Raw genomic sequence first — 25,425 nt, 5'->3', positions numbered from 1 at the left:
TATCGTGGCGTGTTTATCTTCTGCCGTTAGGTCAGACGATAGAAATGCCACTTGCACGCTTAGAGTAACAGATTGACGGTGACCAACTTTAAACAGAACTTGATTAATTTTCACACACATTTATTAAAATAATAAAAAGCATAGACATTACTTAACTTGATTCTGGATGGTATTTACAATTGACAATCTGAAGTTCCTTTGGTATTGGTACGTTAATCTTATTCTCACACATCTCTGATACTTGACAAAATGTCTAGTCATTTCTCTTCATGGCTATGTACAGGAATATGATAATCTTATTAGGCGCAGACTGAAACTTGACTACAGACTAATGCAGACTAATGCAGACTGGTACAGACTGGTGCAGACTAATGCAGACTGAGTAATCGGAGGTCTGTACACTCGTTATAATACCTCGGGCGTTCAGGTATCACTGCGCGAGTGTGATCCGCGAGGAGAAAAGGTTCTACGTTAGCAGCAATCTCATTGGCACCGTTACATATTAATACGCGGATCGGCGGAAGCAGAATTTGGTCCGTCTCTACAACAGCGCCATATCGTAGTGCGAAGACGGAAGAGCGCTGCGCCTGCGCTGTTGTGCTTAGCGGGGCGCGCTCTAGTGGGAAAGTTGTGTACGCGCTGACTACGCGGAACTATGTACACAACACAAAGTAAAAGTTTTTCTTCTTTGTATTATTTTCTTTTTTATTTCATGTTTTCTAAAGTAATTATTTAGTAATGAACTGGAAGTCGTTTACAGGTACCAATATAATTCTGAATCTTATATTCATTTACTTGTGACGCAGTACGCTAGGGTTTTGTTGTACTGTACTTTGCAATAAACCAGCGGAGACCACGAGACCAGTAAATGAAATAAAAAGTTGTATCTCAATTAAAGGCATAATTATCTAACGCAGTGAGAAAATACAGCCTACCAGATACAACACTCGAACCCTGAGCTTCACGCGCTGAAGATGCACACGTGGGCCCAGAGCCATAGCGACGTGAACACTGCACTTCGGTTGGGATGATCAGGTGCAGCAGACTGATAGGCTTAACGGCTACATGTACGGCGAGTTACGACATCTGGTTGTGACACATGTTCAACTTTTGTCATACACGTTTGGGGTTTTCCCCAATATTTGCGACACCATGTGTCTTAAATTACTTGTCTCAGCGTCATAAATGTCGCTTCGAAGCTTTTGAAATATTAACGAGAATCACCCTGTATACTACACTGTCGTAGGGAAGGATGCAACTCACCTGTTACATCCACCATGCTGTAACAAAACGGGGAGTTAAGACCTAATTTTAATAGCAAAACTGATCACGTACTTCTAACGTGCTAAACGGTTTAACGCTCGAGGGGAAAGAAAAAGAAAAGGAACTCATCGTTTATACAAGCGGTGTAGAGTGCTTGTTTTTTTTAAATCGATGGTAATCTAAATACTCAAGTGAAAACTGATGTAATCAGCCATCTAATGTAACAAATATAAGCAGTAGAACTTGACTCGTATATCCAAGTATAAAATAATTAAAGTACAAAATTGCTTGACTGTTATCATCTGACATTACATTTCGTTACACCCAGACATGCAGAACAGACTCTGATCGATAATACCTCGTCCGCTCCAAATATTTTGAGGGTGTATTAATGAAACTTCTCGACAACTTGTTGTGGTAGTTTCAATGCGTACATTGCCTCTGTACTTTGGCGTACGATGCACAGAACTTTCATACAACCGTGAGAAACTGCCATAAGAGTTCTCCATTGAGATGTTCAACTTGCTTGTTACATTTGCACCTTTTTCGGTCTTGGCAAACCATGAGAGACCCATGCGCACGTTATCATTTGTGGTAGGTTGTTATTGAAACTCCAAATTTCGTCACTAATGACAACTTTCTCCAGAAATGAACAATGGTCTCTTTTCATTTCAATTAAGCCGCGTCAAGGGTTCCAGTGTTGTGTTAAATCATGAGCTCGATGTGTGAGTGAAGCGTTTCACTTTTCTCTTCTTTGAAACATTCTGGTGAGCTGCTTTAAAAAGATCATTTAGGTATTTTGATGAGGTGGCTTGCTACGGTTGTCGAGAGCTTGAGGAACTGCGTTTTAGACATCTGCTGCAGAATTTATTCTTTATTCCTTACTGATTCAGGTCATCACAGGAAATCAAAAAAATGAAATAACTGATATAAACATTAAATCAAGCAGACTGATTACCATATAGATCCAGAAATAAAGTGGAAGTCCTGACAAAAGCGTTACACCAGATGGACAAGAAATTCATTTTTCCTTTAGATGTAACTGAATTCCTTAAAGCTACAAAATATTTATGTAACCATACGTTATACGCTGTGACTCTAATAGCATAAAAATCTCAACTATTAATGGAAAAGCGCGGGAAGCGATCTCGGTTAAACAGAGAACGTCAATAGATAGATATGGGTATGAGAACTTGAAAGGTAATTTGTTTGGACTATTTAATTGATTGAGAACGTTGGCAAAATTTAATGTACTAACAACATTTATTTTACCAATCAAGATATAAATTATACTAAACAAGTTATAAATTGAATTCCCTAAGCAACTAACAGATGATGAAACACGCCACTGTATGGCACCTGGCAAAGACGGTTTAACTAGGTGATCAGTGAATCAAGTACTCTGGCACTAAAATTGTGGATAAAACAAACTGAATTGAGATGACGCTGAGAAGACTTTGAATGATCAAATCAACTGAAGTTTCTTTACTTAGGTTCAGTTGAGAGCTTGTGTCCATTGAGATCTGTACGCCTTGACAATTCCTGAGCGGCAGTACATTACTCTCTTTAGCTCGTGCGGTGACGTGACTTGCAGGTGGCGAGATGTGTGTGATGGAGGAGGTGAGACGAGATGCTGACACCTGTGAATCGACTACGGCCGCGAAATAAACGCAAAAATCTCACGGTCTAGCGATCAGTCAGATGGACTGCAATTTACTCTCCTGCAGAGCCCTGAAATCACTGTAGATTTCAGTGTGGACACACCCATTCGCTGGTCGTACCAAGGGCCAATTTGGTTCACTTATACGACAGAGCGCGCAAGGATACCAAACATCAAGACCGATAAACGAAAAACGAATAAGTGTGCCCTCGGCAAACGAGTAGACCGAGATGTATGAAGTCACACTGTATGTACTGTAAGAACTTCACCACAGGCTCCGCAAGTTAAGGCAGTCTCAGCACAGGTCCCAAGTGTCAGCCACACGTGCCAGAGCTTCGACCAGAAGTGCTCACCAGACCAAAGCCCATCAACCAAGTGTTTCCCACCTATCCAGAAAAAAATTCCGTTTTCCAGTAAAGTGCACATACGACAACGCCTTCAAATCGTCTTGAGCCAATCACAAGGCTCTAGAGGTGCTAAATCTACCCTCCCACATGACAGCACAAATTCATGTCGAACCAGGGCAAGAGTTTAGACACCCGCGTCTCTGAAATGAACACAACAGCCAATTAAAGGTTTTTTTAAGTTTTCACAAAGGGGAAAATATGATTTTCTCCAAAGTCATGTCTCTTCCCATGGCAATAAGTGAACAGATACAATCTCAAAGATCGTTATCCAAAACGCCTGTGCCTTAGAGCTTGTTTGTCTAAACTATGAGGTGTAATGAAGATTCCATCTCTACACGTTTCTCAGATGCCGGAGTTTCCTTATACATCAGGGGCAGCTGAGGGAAGGGGCTCACTGGCCTTCTTGCAATATCGTCGAAAACAAAAGAAGTGAAATTTTATTAAGCGTGGCTCTGCACACAATGGCCTGTTTAAGACTCCACTCTGTAGACACGTTCATTTAGACCGTCGAACTGCGCAGGCTTTTGTTTTGAGCCACGTTAGGCATCCTGGCATTGGTCTGCTGGAGCCCTGTCCTAACAACGGGGTGCCTGTCTGCCCTGTGTATTTGTGGACTTGGGCTAAGGGATGGGCTGGCCACTAATTGCTTTCAACTCCCAACAAGCTGTTTATGTGAGCTAAGAATCATAAAAATACCTCATGCCTTTAGCGCCCTACCAGGCTCCATCAACGTCTGCTCAGGCCGTTAACTCTCTGGAGTCTTGTTCAAGGTGCGTCAGGTTGTGATAAAATCTTTAATAATTTCCTGTATGCGGAAACTACGTGAGAGAGTAACTCATCCTCTTTTAAACTCTAATGAATAGAATGCAAATCACATTTTCGAAGTAGATTATTCACTAAGATACGGACCGCCAGAAAGAATAACATCGCATTATGTGACAGTGTTCCTATACAGCTTCCGTCTATCTGATTCCTGTTAGTGTATATCTTTGTCTGTATCCTAATTCGAATATGATAGGTTGTGTTTTGAATTGCGTTTTTGGGGTTCTAATATATGAATGAGCCCACTGACGATCTCTGTTTAACTGAGATCACTCTGTTTCTTTCATACTCCGTTGTGTGTCGTTGTCAACCCAATTTTATGTAGTTAGCTTCATTGTGGATGACGTATGGTTATGCTAACTTTTTCTAACTTTGAGGACTTTTCGTTCATCCAAATGAAAAATGAACTGCTTATCCATTTCAGCACGTCTCTGAATAACGAATGTAATGAAAAGAAAAAACAATCGGTACCGCTCTTAGGACCTATTGCTTACATGATTCAGCGTCTCATTCAAAACATATAATACTGTAACGTAGCATTTTCTATTAATAATAGCTTAAAAGTAGTCTTATTTGTAATTTGAAACCAGTGCATTTCGTCTTAGGAGCCTCAGATGTCTATGAAATTAGCTATACCGTAGGATAAACAAGACGAGCATTATCTGTTACGTGCAAAGAACAGCTCTTAGGAATAAAACGTACGAACATATCGAGCTCATTCATTGCCGATCACTTATAAATTAGGGGCCATAACTCTAAATAAGTGCATAACCTCAGTATTCTGCACACAGAAAGGCAATTTTCGAGTAACTTTCTTTTAATGATGGTTTCATTCTTAATTAAACGTTGAAGCTATGTAATAAAAGTTTTGAATCACGTAAATCAATTACTAAAATATTCCTAAAGATGAATCATTTATCTCAGAGCAGCTTCAAAAATATAGTTCTTCTCTCTTTTCTTCATTTATTACATTGTAATCTCTTCGTTCAAATGTACCTAATACATACATCAAAAATGTTGTGCATCACCTCAGTTCGTCGAGTTCCGGAACCCGTACAGAAAATTGGAATAGAGATCAACATAGCTGGCCGTTGTGGCCGAGCGATTCTAGGCGCATCTGTCTGGAACCGTGCGACCGCTACGGTCGCAGGTTTGAATCCTGCCTCGGGCATGGATGTGTGTGATGTCCTTAGTTAGGTTTACGTAGTTCTAAGTTGTAGTGGACTGATGACCTCAGATGTTAAGTCCCTTAGTGCTCAGAGCCATTTGAACCAGAGATCAACATAAACATCATTTCCGCGCTTTTTATTGTTCATGAAAACCACACACACCATGTTGTACCACCATACAGCGAGACCTTCAGAGGTGATGGTCCAGATTGCTGCCCACACAGATACCTCTAATAGCAAACAAACAATTTTTTTCAGCCTTCTGTTGCAAGGTAATTTTACTCGTTTACCTAGGTTTCGATTCCAGTAATGGAATCTTCTTCAGATCCTATAAATTAAACCACACACGGACATATATTACTCACTAAAATGCATTATCTGTCTAATGATTGAATATTAAAGAAATTGTGCTACTTACAAAAAATTAAATTAATTTGTGAGCCAAACACTGGCCATGTCACAGATTAAAAATCAAAACAATAAAGACGCATAATCATAAGATTATGTTAGTCAAAATTAAAACCAGGCCAGAAATCAGGACCACACGTAAGCGGTTCGAAAACTAGGCGTTGTGAGCAGTTACGCGGCGAGGCTCGGCCACGGCCAAGCGCATGCGCAAGCGCAAGCGCAGGGGCGAGAGACAAACTGTCTCAAAATTACTTAGAGCACATATACTTATAAACAAAATGTGACTAAAGCCGTCCTACAATTGGACAAACCTATCTATTGGTATAGAAACATTAAACAATTTACCTGAGAACAAACTACAAAGCCAAGGTATAATTTTTTTTTTTGCTTTAAATATTATAGTAAGAGGGCGTAGCCCCGCTACAGTAACTAAAAATTAGTGTCAAAACCATGCGTGCTAAGCATAAAATGTCTTTAACATAAAAACGCCTTAGCAACTATGTGTCATTACCAAGCATATAACGAAAGACAAAGACACACGTGTACAATCGCATTATAATAAAGGGACAAAGCAGATAGGGAAACAGCATCGGCCATTCGAGGCGGACTGTTGGTTAACTCCACTGGAGTAAAGGTTGAAATCCTTCGAAATAACTTCTATTTTTTAATTGCAGCTGATCATTAAGTAAGTTGTCTCTATCAATACTAAGATGTTAAAAAATTTGCAATTCTTCGAGGGTTTCTAGCCTACATCCCTTTATTTCATTAGGCAACAGCTCTGCGTCTTTTAGATGCTTGGGAGCATTCGCCTTTTGGACCAGATGTTCAGCAAATGTAGATCCTCGAGTTCCATCACCGCTTTTTGTCGGCAGATGCTCTTTAAACCTAACAGACAGGGCCCTTCCTGTCTGGCCAATGTAATAAGAAGGACATTCATCACATGTGATTTTATACACACCTGACAGCGATGATTTATCATTACCTTTTTCCAGGGAATGAACTAAGTTCTTTTTGAGGTTGTTGGTGGTAGAGTATGAAACTTTACACCCTAGGTTTTTTAATAAACGACCTACCTTAAAGGATATGTTACCTATAAAGGGAACTGATATGTATTTCGTTGCCTGGGGTTGATTGTGAGTATCTGAACTGGAAAGGGTGGTAGCCTTCTTTCGTGTTTTTTTATTGAACAACTGTCTCACTATACTGGGATTATATCCATTATTCTGAGCGATGTTTTCGAGGACTTTTAATTCGTTCTGTAAGTTGACTGGCGAAAGTGGAATGGAAAGAGCTCGATGGATACTAGAGTGAAAAAAGGCCATTTTTTGGGCCTGAGGATGGGTGGAATCAGCTGGGATGATGATGTCGGAATAGGTTGCTTTCCGAAAAATTTTGAAATCTATTTTGTTGCCAATAACGGATAGCGTCAGATCGAGATAGTCTAAGGTCCTATCAGCTGTCTGATTTTCTTGCGTGAAACTGATTTTTTCATGTAGGTTATTGAAAGTGGTAAATAGCAGTTCTAGCTCTTCATGGGAACCTTCAAACACAAACAGCAAGTCATCTACATATCTCGCATAGAATATTATATTATTTGCCAAATCTGGATAATTCCGAAAAAACATCTGCTCCATAGAGTTTATAAAAATATCTGACATGATACCAGCTAACGGGCTGCCCATAGCTAGACCACAGGGTTGCGAATATATTTTATTATTGAAAGAGAAATAATTGTACTTGAGGGTGGTGCGTAACAGAACCATTAGTTCATCGATCTCAGGGGCCGATAATTTTTTATAGTATCGCAAATTGGTTTCTATAATGTCCATCGTCTGTTCAACGGGTACATTAGTGTATAAATTTTTCATATCAAATGATACGAGTTTTGTGATGTCAGAACAGGCTAAAGTTTTAAGTTTGTTGGCCACGTCTACCGAATTTTTGACGGAGAATTTTTTTTCAAACACAACATTCTCTTTCAATTTACGATGTAGGAACCTAGCTAGTTTGTGGTATGCACTTTTGGTACTGTCAACGATCGGACGGATAGGATGGGAAATTTTATGAACCTTAAACTGGCTTCTCAAAATAGGTGGTTTCGGATTCATGTTTATAAGGCATTTTTTATAAAACTCGCCGATTAACTTTTTTGTACTGCTAAGAGCCGACCTTATCACTTTTTGGATCACGGGTGTGGGGTCCACCTCGATTGGCACGATGCCATTTTCCTCAAAAAACATTTCCGTTTTACGGATGTATTCGCTTTTGTGGGCGATAATTAGGGAATTGCCTTCGTCGGCCTTAGTTATTAGTGCTTCATTATTTTTAAGCTTAAGATTAATGCTCTCCAACGTTTGATGTACAGTAGAAACAGGATTTTGAACGGAGTAATCTTTTTGGACGATTTTACAGGCGTCATAAGCCCAACTTTGAGGTGGACAATTAAATTTTCTACACTTTGAGAAGTACATTTAGGTTGTACATAGACTTGAAACCTTTACATAAAAGCTCGTTCTCAGCTTTGGAGAAACAAATACACTGTTCTACAAAAAAAACTTTTTTTCTATTTCTGATAAAAAATATTGTGATCCTAGTTGCATTTTGAGTGCTGAATTGAAAACTGTTTTTTGTTTTTTTCTGTCAGGGATAGTTTATGAGTAATCGCAATTTTATTTCTCTTTTCAGTTTCTGATATAGTGCAGCAAACGTGAGGTGAAATTCAACAAACAAATGCACATCTTTATGATGTTATAAGTTCATCACATTAATGGAGGGTGGGATCTAACATATAACACAGTAACCTTTGTGTATACACTTTGAAGCATTTATTTAACATGAGAAATTACAGAAAATTGACAAACAATGAGCCACTGCCTTGTAGTGCACATCGCTTTTTTCTCTTGTATTGTGAATCTTTCTTCTCTCGAATGATATTCCAGCAATAATCTGCTAACATAGAAGGTACCCACTTCCCTTCATAGCGCCTTTCTATGGTAGAAATGTTCATCCAATACGTCACTACAACTATCTGTGAAGTAGTCCAGATGAGAGTCCATCATATGTACCTTCAAAGACATATTGCACCCCAAATCCTGATATGCTTTGATCATATCCTTCACCATTGCTTTGTAGTTAGTAGCTCTTCTTCTTCCGAGGAAGATTTCTGACACCATCTTGAAACAGTCCCATGCAGTTTTTTCTTTATCAGTTAAACATGCTTCAAAATTTGCACCTTTCTGCAGCTCCCTGATTTGTGGGCCCACAAATACACCTTCCTTTATTTTTGCAACTGAAGGACGGGGGAATTTGGTAGCTAGATATGCAAACCCACAGCCTGTTGGATCCATGGCCTTCACGAATTGTTTCATCAGGCCAAGTTTGATGTGAAGCGGTGGAAGTAGTATATATTCAGGAGCTACCAGACTTTCACGTTGTACATTCTTTTCGCCAACTTTCCATCTTCCCCTAGGCCATTTCTTTTTTACGTAGTGAGAATTTTGGTCTCAACTATCCCACTCGCAAAGAAAACAGGCATACTTTGTGTAGCCTTGTTGAGTTCCCAGTACCATAGCAATTACCTTGAAATCTGCACATATTTTCCATTTGTGTTCATTGTCTTTTAATGAATTTAGCATCCTTTGTACGAATTCGTAATTAAAGCTACTGGAACAGAGGGTACTTTATTTCCGTTATGGAGCGACACACCCTTCAGACTTGTTTTCGATGCATCTATGAAAAGTCTCCACTCCTGTGAAATATAAGAGAAGTTCAGCATTTTCATCAGGCCAGCAACGTCATTGGAAAATGTCAGTGCTTTGTCAGTTGAAAAATAAGAAATAAAGGCATGTTCTCTGTGCCTGAACACACTATTTTAGTACGTTGGTGCAGCAGATTACACTCTTGTAATCTTGAACCAAGCAGCTGCACCTTTTGTTTACTTAGTCCTAGATCACGTACTAAATCATTTAAATCTGCCTGTGTTAACAAATGTGGTGATGACTCCCTTGTGCAGTAATATAAAGAATCATCATCTGTGATTTCTTCAGTACTACTTATTTCACTGTCACTTGGAATTTGACCTCGAGCTCTTGAAGGTACTGGAAGGTTGTCGGAATGCTGCACTGGCATTCTCACTGAAGGCAGATCTGGGTAAACAATATGCCTCTTTGACTTTTTGTTTGTAAAACCCTGAATTTTTGTTAGACAGAAATAACAATCAGTAACATGGTCCTTAGGCTCCCTCCACACCATGGGAACAGCAAACAACGCCACATTCTCTTTACCTTTCCATCACTGAATTAGTTAGCAGTAACATGTAGCACAACAGAAATGTGGTGCCCATTCTTTATCTTGGTCTTCTACCTCTACTCCAAAGTAATGTTTGTATGCTTTCTTTATGACTGAAGAAATGCTCTTCCTATTTCTGGCAAAAGTGAACTTCCCACAGATGTAGCAGAAGTTGTCTGGCTTATATCGACCTCCACGACGACATGGCATTTCTGCAAATTTAAAAATACCACTTTGGTAATACACCTGTATTAAATTAATAGAAGGGAACTAGAGGAACGCTGATGTGTAAAAACAAGCAGTCATTTTACCTTCAGCACCAGGCTCAATCAGTTTACACACAGGAACTAAAAAATTCAACCGTGCTCGGAAATATGACAGACAGTTACTTGTCAGCCAAAACACTCACTCGTTAAGACTGACACAAATTGCGGCTAACACCACTGTTGTAAACTCGATGCACCTGCCCCTAGGAGGCGTGAAGCTTTACTGCCGAGGCAGCGACCGGCTGTCGCTGTTCGAGTTAATGAGATGTTTCAAGTGGTCTTAATGACATAGGTGTGGCGGGGGATAACCTAATGATGTCTGATTCTTCCCACCTGCTGTTGCACAAGAAATTATCACGTTCTATCACTATTGGATGCGGCACCATACCCGTATTTCTCTATAACATCTCTGTGTTTGCCATGAATTGTGAACATGCATATATATGCATATTACAGAAGAAGTATCCCTGAAAACGATATTTTGTTTACATATTTGAATTTCCCACTGTAAAATGGTCTAGAAGCACATACTTTAATATCAGAAATAGAACCCATGTCGAACAGTGATATTAGTCTTATTCACTACGCGTTCGTAAAATTGGGTTAGGGCGGCCGCCCCTTTACATGTGTTATGAACGCCAGAAACCTCAACACATTTTAATAATTTGGCTAGCTTTCTTTCATGTCAAACACTAATTTCGGTTTTACGGTTTGCTAACCATAAACTAATATGCATCCAAAAAGAATCAATTTGAAAATTATAGGTAGTCTTAAAAATTTTTGAAAGTTCAAGATACAGTTCATAAGCTTCTTCATTCAGGCTGTCTTTCTTCGAGTACAACTCAGCACGTCTTTCATTTAAAATCTGGTGTACGAGTTTCCTTTTAAGACCAGGGGACTTATTACAAACCTTGTTATTAATATAGCCTTTTACAAAATTAGGTACTACATTTGACAGCTTGCATTGCTTAATGAAAGATATTGCCATACCTGTTTTCAGTATTTTATACGCTATGCCCATATATCTGTTAGCTGCTTTACTTGCCTCGGCAGGTACAAATTTACAAATCTTTAACAACTTTATGGTTAGAAAACCGTAAAACCGAAATTAGTGTTTCCCTATCTGCTTTGTCCCTTTATTATAATGCGATTGTACATGTGTGTCTTTGTCTTTCGTTATATGCTTGGTAATGACACACAGTTGCTAAGGCGTTTTTATGTTAAAGACATTTTATGCTTAGCACGCATGGTTTTGACACTAATTTTTAGTTACTGTAGCGGGGCTACGCCCTCTTACTATAATATTTAAAGGAAAAAAAAATTATACCTTGGCTTTGTAGTTTGTTCTCAGGTAAATTGTTTAATGTTGCTATACGAATAGATAGGTTTGTCCAATTGTAGGACGGCTTTAGTCACATTTTGTTTGTATGTGTATTTGCTCTAAGTAATTTTGAGACAGTTTGTCTCTCGCCCTGCGCTTGCGCTTGCGCATGCGCTTGGCCGCGGCCGAGCCTCGCCGCGTAACTGCTCACAACGCCTAGTTTTCGAGCCGCTTACGTGTGGTCCTGATTTCTGGCCTGGTTTTAATTTTGACTGACATAATCTTATGATTATGCGTCTTTATTGTTTTAATTTTTAATCTGTGACATGGCCAGTGTTTGGCTCACAAAATAATTTAATTTTTTGTAAGTAGCACAATTTCTTTAATATTCAATCATTAGACAGATAATGCATTTTAGTGAGTAATATATGTCCGTATGTGGTTTAATTTATAGGTTCTGAAGAAGATTCCATTACTGGAATCGAAACCTAGGTAAACGAGTAAAATTACCTTGCAACTGAAGGCTGAAAAAAATTGTTTATTTGCTGTACATTTCACAGATGCTGACACGCTGCAGTATGTTAAAGATTTGTAAATACCTCTACTACCCAGTAGCACGTCTTCTTGCTTTGATACATTACTGTATTCGTCGTGACATACTGTCCACAAGTAGGCTACATCAAGGCAGTGTTGGTCCAGATTGTGTCACTCCTCAAGGGCGATCCAGCGTAGACCCCTCAGAGTGGTTGGCGGGTCACAGCGTCCATAAACAGCCCTTTTTAATCCATCCCAGTCATGTGCGGTAGGGTTCGTGTCTGGAGAGCATGCTGGCCACTCTAGTTGAGCAATGTTGTTGTCCTGAAGCTAGTCATTCACAAGATGTGCACGATGTTGGCGCGAATTGTTGTCCATGAAGACGAATGCCTCGCCAGTATTCTACCGAAAAGGTTGCACTATCGGTCGGAGGATGGCGTTCACGTATCGTACAGCCGTTACGGCGCCTTCCATGACCATCAGCGGCGTACATCGGCCACACAGTGCCATCCCAAAACAGCAGGGAGCCTCCACCTTGCTGCACCCACTGACAGTGTGTCTAAGGCGTCCAACCTGATGAGGTTGCCTCCAAACACGTCTCTAATGATTGTCTAATGGAAGGTGTATGCGACACTCATCGGTGAAGAGAAAGTGATGGCAATCTCGAGCGGTCCATTCGGCATGTTGTTGGGCCTTTATGTACCGCGCTGCATGGTGTCATAGTTGCAAAGATGGACCTCGCCATGAACGTCGGGAGTGAAAAACGGTTCAAATGGCTCTGAGCACTATAGGACTTAAGGTCATCAGTCCCCTAGGACGTAGAACTACTGAAACCTAACTAACCTAAGGACATCACACACAGTCATGCCCGAGGCAGGATTCTAACCTGCGACGGTAGCGGTCGCGCGGTTCCAGACAGAAGCGCCTAGAACCGCTCGGCCCCCCGGCCGGCTCGGGAGTGAAGTTGCGCATCATGCAGACTATAGCGCACAGTTTGAGTGGCATTATGACGTCCTGTGGCTGCCCGAAAAGCATTATTCAACATGGTGGCGTGGCCCTCAGGGTTCCTGCGAGCCATAATCCGTAGATAGGTGTCATTGGCTGCAGTAGTAGCCCTTGGGCGGCCTGAGCGAGGCATGTTATCGACAGTTCCTGTATTTCTGTATCTCCTCCATATCCGAATAACATCGGTTTGGTTCACTCCGAGACACCTGGATACTTCACTTGTGGAGAACCTTTCATGGCACAATATAACAATGCGGACGCGATCGAACCGCGGCGTTGACCGTCTGGGCATTGTTGAACTACAGATAACACGCGACGTGTACCTCCTTCCCGGTAGAATGACTGGAACTGATGGGCTGTCGGACCCCCTCCGTCTAATAGGAGCTGCTCATGCATGGCTGTTTACATCTTTGGCGGGCTTAGTGACATCTCTGAACAGTCAAACGGACTGTTTCTGTGATACAATATACACAGTTCAGGGAACTGTGATGTTGTAAAATATTTTTCTACGTGTGTATTTACTGCTGCACTGTTCTGTATAACTTTCATTTTGCATGACACTAGCTAATTGATATATTAGCAGAACAATTATATGCTACTTAAACGATTTTTCTTAAATGAAGCAGCTGGTATCTTCGATTGTTAATGGATGCGCAACTTGTTCTGTGTTCACGTTGTGGATACTTCGGCATATGAGCCCCTTTATCTGATGACACCTCCAGTGACTATTTTACTATTACATCCCTCGGCGGCGTGTCCCGTCCACGCCATGTAGCTGTTATTTTAGTGGAAGTTACCAGTCTTGTGTCTGTTTCAAGCTCTTTAATTTTATGTGGTTCAAATATTACCTTCTTAATGAAGTATTTTCTGTGACGAGTACATTATTGCTCTTCAATTTGTTCGTCAGTTGCTACATGTGGCTACAGAATTCTTATACCTGTGCTCGGAGTAAAAACCATACTTTTCTTAGTTATTCTCTGTGCTAATATTTATTTGTAATATTTTTTGGTAGTTGGGGATATTCTGGTGAAGACACCTGTAGTCGGTATCAATATCCCGTTCAAATGGCTCTGAGCACTATGGGACATAACATCTGAGGTCATCAGTCCCCTAGCGGGCGATAGCCTGCGTGGGGTGTGCGTGCAGTCGCATTGTATGAGCTTGAATGTGTTCATGTTACTGCTGCAAGTTTAACTGACACATCACACCTGAATCTGAGCACAAGGTTTAAATTGAATTGCTGGTTTATGTAAGGGACTCAGTGATTTCAGATGTGTTTGTCTTGCTGATGCGTATGAATGTAAGTACTATATTGTTCGACATATATCAGGCATCGGGATACTTCAAATTACTTGTCAGTGTATAATTCAGCAGGGATGTGAGCCCCACTAACTGAAGCCAAACTTTCCGTCTATTGGATGTTTTGCATAGTTTAATTATGTTTCCCTTTCTATTTTTATTCACATCGATCGTAAGGCGTAAAATTATTTTATGCTTTTAATATGTTTGATTATTATTGGCCGGCCAGTGTGGCCGAGCGGTTCTAGTCGCTTCAGCCTGGAACCGCACGACCGCTACGGTCTTAGGTTCGAATCCTGCCTCGGGCATGGATGTGGTTAGAGTCTTTAGGTTAGTTAGGTTTAAGTAGTTCTAAGTTCTAGGGGACTGATGACCTCAGATGTTACGTCCCATAGTGCACAGAGCCATTTGAACCATTTTTGATTATTATTGCTTTTATTATTTGGAGTACTCTGAGTCAGCACTGGATTTAATTAAAGTTAACGACTTTTACATTTGGCTTCTGTTGAGGAAGCTTTACCTTGTTAAAAATCCTTTGTTGTTATTTGGCTACCCTTGTTCAAAATGGCTCCAGGCACTATGGGACTGGAGATCCTAGAACCGCTCGGCCACAGCGGCCGGCCGCTACCTTGGTGAGTGATTGAAAATTAAAACCATTTTAGCTGAGATTTCATACACTGTTACTTTACGTGGCTGATAAATAAAACATGAAACAAATGAAAAAGTAATTTTGTCCCTGCCTCTCTCTCTCTCTCTCTCTCTCTCTCTTTCTCTCACTCACTCGATACATATACTTATAGTGACCGAAAAAGAACTGCAACGCCAAACAAGCGATGTTGACACAGAAGTGGATAGGGGGTGTTCCTACATGTGAAAGATAAAGTCAATTCACGTTTCGTACCAGTGACTAATGAGTTGGGCTCGTAGTCCCATTGTAAGGAGCAATAAATACACGCTATAACGGTCGTGAGCTTTAGTTACCTTAGAGAATAGTCGTGGTGAGGTGATTGTAGTGAAGAATGTCAGTTTCAGCATCTCGTGAGTTTGAAAGATGTCGTGTAATAGGGTACGAAAAGCTAGATGTTCCTTCTGCGATACTGCAGAAGGACTTCGAAGGGATATAGCATTTGTACATCGCTGCTAGCAGCGGTCGTAAAGAAGGTGCACGATCGCAAGAGGACCATGCTCTGTAGGGCCACATGGTACTACGGGAAGTGTATCGTGTTCGACGTATGGCTCTGGTGCAACTTACAGCATCTGCAGCAGCACTTTGAGCAGCAGTTGGCACCACAGTGGCACAAAAACTGCTGCAAATGGGGAACTTCAAGGATAGCTACGAGTCAGACGCCCTATTGCGTGCGTTCCAATGACCCCAAACCACCGCCACTTGCGACTTCAGTGTTGTTAAGCGAGAGCTCATTGGAGGGCAGAGTGGAGGCCTTTTGTGTTTCCTGATGAAAGCTGGTTCTGCCTCGGGGCCAGTTACGACGCAGTGTTGGTCAGAAGAACACCTACAGCCAATCAGTGTACGAGACAAACTGGACCTACACGTCATGTTACGAACGGGTGCCATTTCGTATAACGGCAGGAGCTGTTCGTCAGTCGGTTGATTCTACCTGTTGTGATGCCATTCATGAACATCATTCTAGGGGCTGTTTTCCAACAGAGTAACGCTCGCCCACATACCGTTATCGTAACTCAACATTCTCTACAGGGCGTCGATGTGTTGCCTTGGTGTGCTCGATCGCCAGATTTGTCTCCAATAGAGCACATATGGGACGTCATCGAACGAAAACTCCAGCGTCATCCACAAACAGCCATTGGTGTGACCTCTCGTGTGCTGGACTACTGTTTAAATTGCTCACTAGTATTTTATAAAATTTTAGTCTTCAGTTCCTTAAAGTATATTTGTGTTAATATTTGTTGTAAAAGTAACTTATTAATGGATTTCCATTCTTCTCAATTTTTCTTTCTGTGTTATTGACTCGAGTGGTCTGTTATTCGTGAGTGTGCGTACTTCGTTCATCCATGTCTCATCCCTCAGCAATATGTTTAGATTTCGCAGCTGGCAGTTGCAGCTGTAGCGGTTCTCAGGTTCTGACAAAGTTGTTTGTGCACTGTTATAAAGTTATTATATTTTGGTAGTTTTCAAAGATATCACGTGCTGTTTGTGGCAATATAACGGTTCAATAAACTTTTCGAATCGTTCGCCCACTGTGTTTTTTAGACTTTTCTGTGCGTTGAAGGCGTTTACCAAATTTCGTGCGGTAGTTTCAGGCTGACGTTACTTACTGTTTCTACTGGACTACTTCAGTAAAATTTTCATTCACTGTTTTAATTTTGTTGAGTTTTCCAGTGGCTTCTTGAATTTCGGGTTTTAGCTAAGAAATTATGTGAAGTTTTGGTAGTACTGGTATTACTTGTGGTATAGTAGTATCAATAAAATTTGTTGCTTTTTCAGTAGAGAAAACCACTGTTGTTAATGCTTTAAATAGTTCTGCTGTTTTAATTGAACTTAGGTAATTTAGATGTTATGGTCCTACTCGAGTCTGGATTTATCGTTAAGTAGGAATGGGAGTGGGAGGGCTAGGCCAAGTACTGGGGGATCGAGGAATACAGCCTCCGACAGAGGTAGCGAGTGGCGCGCGTCAGAACAGGCAACTCTCTCAACGCAAATAAGCGCCCAAGGTACAGGGTACAGGGTACAGGATCATGGTTGGGTGCGGAATATCGGAAACCAATGTCTGTCCTGCGATGATGATAAATACCGACATTTCTACACTACTGGCCATTAAAATTGCTACACCAAGAAGAAATGCAGATCATAAATGGGTATTCATTGGACAAATATATTATACTAGAACGCAATTTCAGTGCATAGATCCTGAGAAATCAGTAGCCAGAAAAACTACCTCTGGCCGTAATAATGGCCCTGATTCGCCTGGGCATTGAGTGAAACAGAGCTTGGATGGCATGTAGCTACCCATGTAGCTTCTACACGACACCACAGTTCATCATGAGTAGCGACTGGTGTATTGCGACGAGTCAGTTGCTCGGCCACCATTGACCAGACTTTTTCAGTTGGTGAGAGATCTGGAGAATGTGTTGGCCAGGGCAGCAGTCGAACATTTTCTGTATCCAGAAAGGCCCGTGCAGGACATGCAACATGCTGTCTTGCATTATGCTGCTCAAATGTAGGGTTTCGCAGGGATCCAATGAAGCGTAGAGCCACGGGTCGTAATACATCTGAAATGTAACGTCCACTGTTCAGAGCGCCGTTGTTGCGAACAACAGGTGACCGAGACGTGTAACCAATGGCACCCCATACCATCACGCCGGGTGATACGCCAGTATGGCGATGACGAATATACGCTTCCAATGTGCGTTCACAGCGATGTCGCCAAACACGGATGCAACCATCATGAGCCTGTAAACAGAACCTGGATTCATCCGAAGAAAGTGACGTTTTGACATTCGTGCTCCCAGGTTCGTCGTTGAGTACGCCTCGCAGGCGCTCCTGTCTGTGATGCAGCCATGGTCTCCGAGCTGATAGTCCATGCTGCTCCAAACGTCGTCGAATTGTTCGTGCAGATGGTTGTTGTCTTGCAAACGTCCCCATCTGTTCACTCATGGATCGAGACCTGGCTGCACGATCCGTTACAGCCATACGGATAAGATGTCTGTAATCGCGACTGCTAGTGATCCAGAACGGCGTTCCGTATTACCCTCCTGAACCCACCGATTCCATATTCTGCTAACAGTCATTGGATCTTGACCAACGCGAGCAGCAATGTCAATATACGATAAACAGCAATCGCGATAGACTACCTTTATCAAAGTCGTAAACGTGAGTCTACGCATTTCTCCTCCTTACACGAGGCATCACAACAACGTTTCAGCAGGAAACGCCGGTCAACTGCTGTTTGTGTATGAGAAATCTGTTGGAAACTTTCCTCATGTCAGCACGTTGTATGTGTCGCCACCGGCGCCAACCTTGTATGAATGCTCTGAAAAGCTAGTCATTTACGTATCACAGAATAAAAGATTTAAACAGATTTATAAAAGATTTAAACAACATGTATGTGCGTAAAACTAGAAAAATGTAATCAACCAAGCAACATGTCCAGAATACTACAGCTGATGGCCGTAAGCTACCAGGTAAACCTGCTGCGGGTAAGACTATTAAATGCCCAGAATTATTTTACCTTTTAAATATTAACTGAGACAGATAAAGGACTACAACAAGATAATTGTTGAAGCACCAAGTAGCAGGTGTTACTGACAACAGTAATACTTAGTCGCCAGACCTGCTGCGACCCAGCATATACATACATTAAAAATAAGGGAGTTTAAACAGCAATATATGTATACAACTAGAAATATGTTATCTTGCTGAGAACACAAATAATCAGTCGCCAGACCTGCTGCGACCCGACAGTCACAAGCACAGAGTACAACTGCTAGTGGCTGTAAAACATTTTATAATAACAGTATTTTCAACTGCACGCTCTTGTGGCTTGCCGTTAAACAAATTGTCTTTCAACGAGGCACGTTAACAACAACAGGAAAATTCAGGGAACACTACAAGAAAGCCGCGACACGAACCCCCAAGATGCGAACTTGCAGATCAGTTTGACAATATACCATCTAACGGTGAACACACATACGCGGCCACAAGCAGATACAAACTGTCAAACGGTGAGCGTCACCAGAAGGCAATACAATCCCACTCGCGAAACGCAGCCGTCCACACGCGCCACCTGCCACCACGCTAATACGTCCTCGCACTCCGAAAGCCCCCAGCGATCGCATCCTAAGCACCGTGAACCCCTCTGGCGATGCGCCAGAGGAAGCAGAGCACGGCTCAGTGGACATTTAGTTTTTTGAGTAACTGTTAAAATTTTCCCATGTGTTAGAAGTGTGGGCTTTGTTGTAGGGATTTTCTTTGGGGAGGGGGATGCAGTGGGAACGCCAGTGGGCATTCTATAGAGATCTTCTCCTGGAAATGCAGAATCTTTAGCAGAAATAAATTAACAGAGGAGCAGGTGCGTAAGATCTGTGCCCTTCAAATGCAGTTACAAGACGTGAAGGATGAACTAGATAGGTTGAAGAAGGTGAAGAGTGCTGGGGAATGGGAACTGGTCGTTGGTAAGGATGCAGCTAAGAAGAATAGATATTCTGACAGTTGTACTTTGTGTGTATGCAATAGATTCGACCAACTGTCAGAGTTGAGTGGAGAGGAACCTCTTATATCTATAGGTGTAGGAAACATGCAACAGTGCTCAGCAGTTTCGAAGCCTAAGGCAGTTGCAAATTCTAACACTAAGAAGAAGGTTCTACTGCTAGATAGTAAGTACCAGGTCAACAGCATTTTGAAGCCTAGTGCAGGGTTGTCTCAGGTGACTGACAGCGTAAGGGAGTTATGTAGGAGTTTTACGAAAGAGGATCAGGTAGTGATTGTGGGTGGAGAGGGCGCTGAAGGCGGAGGTATGGGTCACATCTCAGTGAGGCTAGTTGGGTCTGTCAGTAGATCGGGTTTCACTAGGCATGGCCTGCGCCTCAATATGTACGGGAAGTGGAGGCTGTCAAAGCTTACAGGTGACAGTGTAGTGGGAGGTGGTGGTATCACTCATGCAGAAATTCCTGTAGTAGTAGATGCTTTTTAGACTGAAGTCAGCTGATAGGTATCCCTCCTTAAAGGAAGTCCTTCTAGCAAAGAAATCACCTTCAGAGGAGGCCAGGTGACCAAACAGTCAAGGAATTAGCATAGTTCATCAAAATATAAAAGGTATTGCAGATAAAGTTAGTGAACTTCTTATAGATGTTAGTTCTGACATTACTGGTATGTCGGAGCACTACTTAAAATATTTCACAATTCAGAGGCTTCTTTTAACGGGATACAGAATAGGAGGAGGAGATTAGTGTTTAACGTCCCGTCGACAACGAGGTCATTAGAGACGGAGCACAAGCAGTGGCTTGGGAAGGGTGGGGGAAGGAAATCGGCCGTGTCCTTCGGAAGGAACCATCTCGGAATTTGCCTGAAACGATGTAGGGAAACCTTGATCAGGATGGCGGGAGACGGGTTTGAACCGTCGCGCTCTCAAATGCAAATCCATTGTGCTAACCGCTGCGCCACCTCGCTCGGTCAGGATACAGATTAGCTGGCTGTCTTACAAACGGTTCAAATGGGCCTTGAGCAATAAGGGACTTAACGTATGAGGTCATCAGTTCCCTACAGCTTAGAACTGCTTAAACCTAACTGACCTAAGGACATTACACAGATACATGCCCGAGGAAAGATTCGAACCTGCTGTTTTATAGTAAATTCTTTGTGGAGGGGGGACTGGCCATATACGTAAAAAATAGTATTCCATTTAAGACCGTGGATGTATCACGGCACTGCATTGAGCCGATATTTGAGTGACGTGCAGGGGCAGTTGAATTTAGTGAAACGAAACTTCTTATTGTTGTTGGTTATAGGTCCCCTAACGCTTAGAGCAATTGTGCTCCAGCTAGAGAGGGTTGTTGGAACTAATTTTTGGTACTTTCTATAACGTGAAACATTTGGTGACTTCAGAATTAATTTTTTATGTGATTGTGCAAGAAAAAAGATGTTGGTAGATCTCCTAAACACATATGATATGATGCAGACTGTAGTGTTTCCAACTAGGGTGCAGGGGAGAAGTAACACAGTCATACGCAATACTTTTATTTATTCTTCGTTACTAGATGGGCATTCTGTTAGTAAAAATATGAATGACGTTTTAAACCATGATGAAAAGATTTTAAAAGGTTTTTGTACCCAAACAAAGGTTACATATGGCTACAAACTGTGTAGGGAAGCTAATCTAACGGCAACACAGAGTTTTTTAAACCTCGTAAGCCAACGTCTTCATATCCTATACTCTTATACTGCAATGTATTTCGATTACTCTCCTCCTTGTTTTACTGCAGAATTGTAAGAATTCCACGAAATTACGGTGATCAGTTAACGTCTTTAGTCATTATTGATGCTGTTATTTTCAGTTTATTTTATTTTATTTATTAATGTTGTGAAACCTTAGATTATATTGGAATGTAGGGACGGTGACCATCATTTACAAAATTATAATCCAGAAGTAACAAAGCAGAAAGGAAAATCTAATTTACGATAAGGAATTCCATTTATAAAGACAGTTAAGCTATAATACTGTTTCAGTAACAAAAATAAATGCATATATTTTCGCTAAAACGAAGTCGGCTTGTTTTTAAATGTAACTGACACATTTTAATTAAGTGTAAAGCAGACCGTGTCGTATATCCACTCATTTAATTGATATTATAGATTTTTAAGAGCATTTCGTGTTGTTTGCACGGGTCGCTAATGGGGAGCTCATTCTGCCAGTACACGATCCGATTTACTCTTCACACGGTTTTCGCAACACGTGCACAAAGATTAACTAATTTGCACGAAAGCCAATTAGAGGTTCATACTGTAACAACACTTTGGGTTATTCTGACTTGTCCGTCAATTAACTGCTGACATCTGTAACATATCAGCGTGGCTATAAACATAGATGCTTCTCTAAAGAAACAAGAAAGATCAGTTAGAGAACAATCAAAGCCCGGGTAGATAATGGATGGTGAATGAAGTAGGGAACCGACCTACCTTTGTCTTAAATGTTTTAGAGAAACTACGGAAAATCTAGATGTGGAAGACTGAACGAAGAGTTAAATCGTCGTTCTCCAAACTGCGGATCCATTGTATTATCACTGCGCTACCTCGCTAGATAAATGTCTATAGGATGTTATGGAGAAAGGGATGCCTTAACTTACTCTTTACTTTACACTAATGATCTAGTCCACTGTAAGAGAAATCTGTCTTCAGTCAACCCTAGATGATTCGGATAATTTGTTACTGTGTTTGCATTACCGAAATATGAAATAAAAAACTGCCAGAATAAAAGGAAACCCTCCTGCAGAGAAACCTATAGGGCTATCATCCCTATAGATTTCTAGATTGCACACATCACCTCGTCCAGCTTAACGTCATGGCTTTTACGAGTATTATTACCGTTGTATCTTCTATCTATTTTAAAGATGGTTGTAGACATAGCTGTTGTCTGTGTGTGTGTGTGTGTGTGTGTGTGTTTGAGTGAGTGTGTGTGAGTGAGTGAGTGAGTGAGTGTTCCACACCTCCTACAAGACCATCAGTCCGACCTGGTACACGTGTCCCTTACTGTCACAATCGATGTGGCAATAAGAACCAGCTACCTACCATAGTTCAGAATTTGTAACTTTACAAACAATTACATGTCGCACCATACAGGATGTTTAAACTTATTACTTCTCTTCTACTAACTCCATTCTCAATTAATTTCTCAGACAGTATCTATATATGCCGCTAAATGCACCTACAAAATTATTTCATGTTGCCACAAATGATTAAGAAGATATGTCATCATAAAATCTGGTACGGCAAGCGTAAAAAACTGCCACATTGTGTACGACTTTTAAATTTATTACTTCTTTGTTACTAACCGTCTTCACAACATATTTCGCAGATGGTATCCACGTATGCCGCTGAATGTAACTACACAAATATTTCATTGTACGACTATTAGTTCAGGAATATGACGTCGCCGGCCGATGTGGCCAAGCGTTTCTAGGCGCTTCAGTTTGGAACCGCGCGACTTCTACGGTCGCAGGTTCGAATCCTGCCTCGGGCATGGATGTGTGTGATGTCCTTAGGTTGGTTAGGTTTACGTAGTTCTAAGTTCTAGGGCACTGATCACCTCAGATGTTTAGTCCCATAGCGCTCAGAGCCATTTGAATCAATATGACATCATAAAAACTGAAATGGGTGTATAAATACCGCATACATTTATTCTTAACTACTAAGACACTCCTACAGTCAGCCGGCCGCGGTGCCCGAGGGGTTCTAGGCGCTTCAGTCCATGCCTCGGGCATGGATGTGTGTGCAGTCCTTAGGTTATTTAGGTTTAAGTAGTTCTACGTCCAGGGGACTGATGACCTTAGATGTTAAGTCCCATAGTGCTTAGAGCCATTTGAGCCATTTTTGAACTCCTACAGTCGAGTCAATGTCAGCACGTTCCTGACAACCTGGCAGTGGTTTCAAGTGTAAGGTGCAAATGGGTATAGGCGAAAACAACAACAGCCTATAGAGCTATGAAAGACATTGCCATAGAGATGTTTGCCAAGTCATGAAGTAGACATTCGAAGCAACTGCTCCCACTGCAAAGATATTGTCTAGGATCTCTGCACGGCTGTTTCATTACTTCACGCTACATGGAAATGAAATTATTACCCTACGAAAGCAGTTCATTTTTTGATTTCGTTTCTAATAGAAAGTTGGAAAAATGAATGGCAATTAATCTGTCAGATGTGTACATAAACATCAAAATATAATTAATGTGCAGTAATGAAATTTCTGAGAATTCGTTCGTCTTGCTACGTATTTAAGTGATTAACTTTACAAGACCACACGTTACTGTAAATGTTGAAATGTTGTTACGTTAATAATCGGAGTAGTCTCCAGAACGTTGAATGTAAGTATGCAAGCCTGCTGCATTGTAATGTGCATGTACGGATGTCAGTTTACGGATAGAGTTCTGTGCTGTTGCTCTTGTTCAGTCAATACAGGGACCGATTTATTTATTTATTTTATTTATTTACACGTCTGGTTCCGTGGAACGAAATTGAGGAGCCAACATGCAAGTTCATGGAACGTGTCAGTACTTAAAAATACAACATAAAAATAATAGCAGTTAAAATAAAATGGTTATGAACCCAAGAAAGTAAAGATAAAAGTTAAGTAAACGTAGTCAACAGTGCAACATATCAATCAGCTTAATATTTCAAGGAACTCCTCGACAGAATAGAAATAGTGACCCATGAGGAAACTCGATTTGAAAGTGAGTGGATTACGGATAATATTTTTGAATCCTTGTGCTAGCTTATTGAAAATGGATGCATCATTATACTGCACACCTTTTTGCACAAGAGTTAAGGAAGTGCGATCCAAATGCAGATTGGATAACTGCCTAGTAGTAACTGAGTGAAAGCTGCTAATTCTTTGGAAGAAGCTGATATTTTTAACAGGAAGCGACAGTATAGAATATATATATATATATATATATATATATATATATATATATATATATATATATATATATATATATATACTGAGAGGCCAATGTGAGATTTGTCAAACTAATGAACAGGGGTTGAACAAGGGATTAGCGAACTTAAACAACTCTTTGCCTGAACTGCCCGCTTTTGAGCCAAAAATATCCTTTGAGAATGGGAAGAGTTACTCCAAAATACAATATAATACCATACGACATAAGCGAATGAAAATGAACAGAGTAGTTTAATTTCGTGCCAAACGATCATTTACTTCAGATACCGCTCGAATACTTAAAATGGCAGCATTAATTCTTCAAACAGGATCCTGAATTTCGGCTTTCCACGACAGTTTACTATCTATCTGAACACCTAGAAATTTAAACAGTTCAGTTTTACTTATCATATGCCCATTCTGTGAAATTAAAACGTCGGGTTTTGTTGAATTGTGTGCTATAAACTGTAAAAACAGAGTGTTAATGTGATTTAGCGTTAGTTTATATTCTACAAGCCATGAACGTATGCCATGAACTGCACTATTTGAAACAGAGCCAATGTTGCACACAACATCCTTTACTACAACGCTAGTAGCATCAGCAACCTGGAATATTTTAGAATTACCCGTAGTACTAGAGAACGTATAATTTACACAAATCAGGAACAGAAGTGGTCCCAACACTGATCCCTAGGGCACCCCTATTTGATCGTGCCCCACTTAGACCCCACACGATAGCCATTCTCAGCACGTTAAATAATGACCTTTTGCTGTCTGTTGTTAAAATAAGAGATGTACGAATTGTGAGCTACTCTCTGTATTCCATAATGGACCTACTTCTGTAGCAATATTTTGTTATCAACA

At 40.9% G+C, this 25,425-nt stretch overlaps 1 protein-coding gene across 1 annotated transcript in view; it reads right to left on the bottom strand.

Moving 5' to 3' along the window:
* Nucleotides 1–25,425, bottom strand: part of LOC124788919 (beta-alanine transporter-like) — a 462,896-nt gene that overhangs the window by 216,239 nt on the left and 221,232 nt on the right. The window lies entirely within an intron of this gene.

This window comes from Schistocerca piceifrons, chromosome 3, assembly GCF_021461385.2.
Source record: "Schistocerca piceifrons isolate TAMUIC-IGC-003096 chromosome 3, iqSchPice1.1, whole genome shotgun sequence".
NCBI lineage: Eukaryota > Metazoa > Arthropoda > Insecta > Orthoptera > Acrididae > Schistocerca > Schistocerca piceifrons.
The sequence above is the reverse complement of the archived record's forward strand: the minus strand, read 5'-3'. Positions and strand labels throughout refer to the sequence as shown.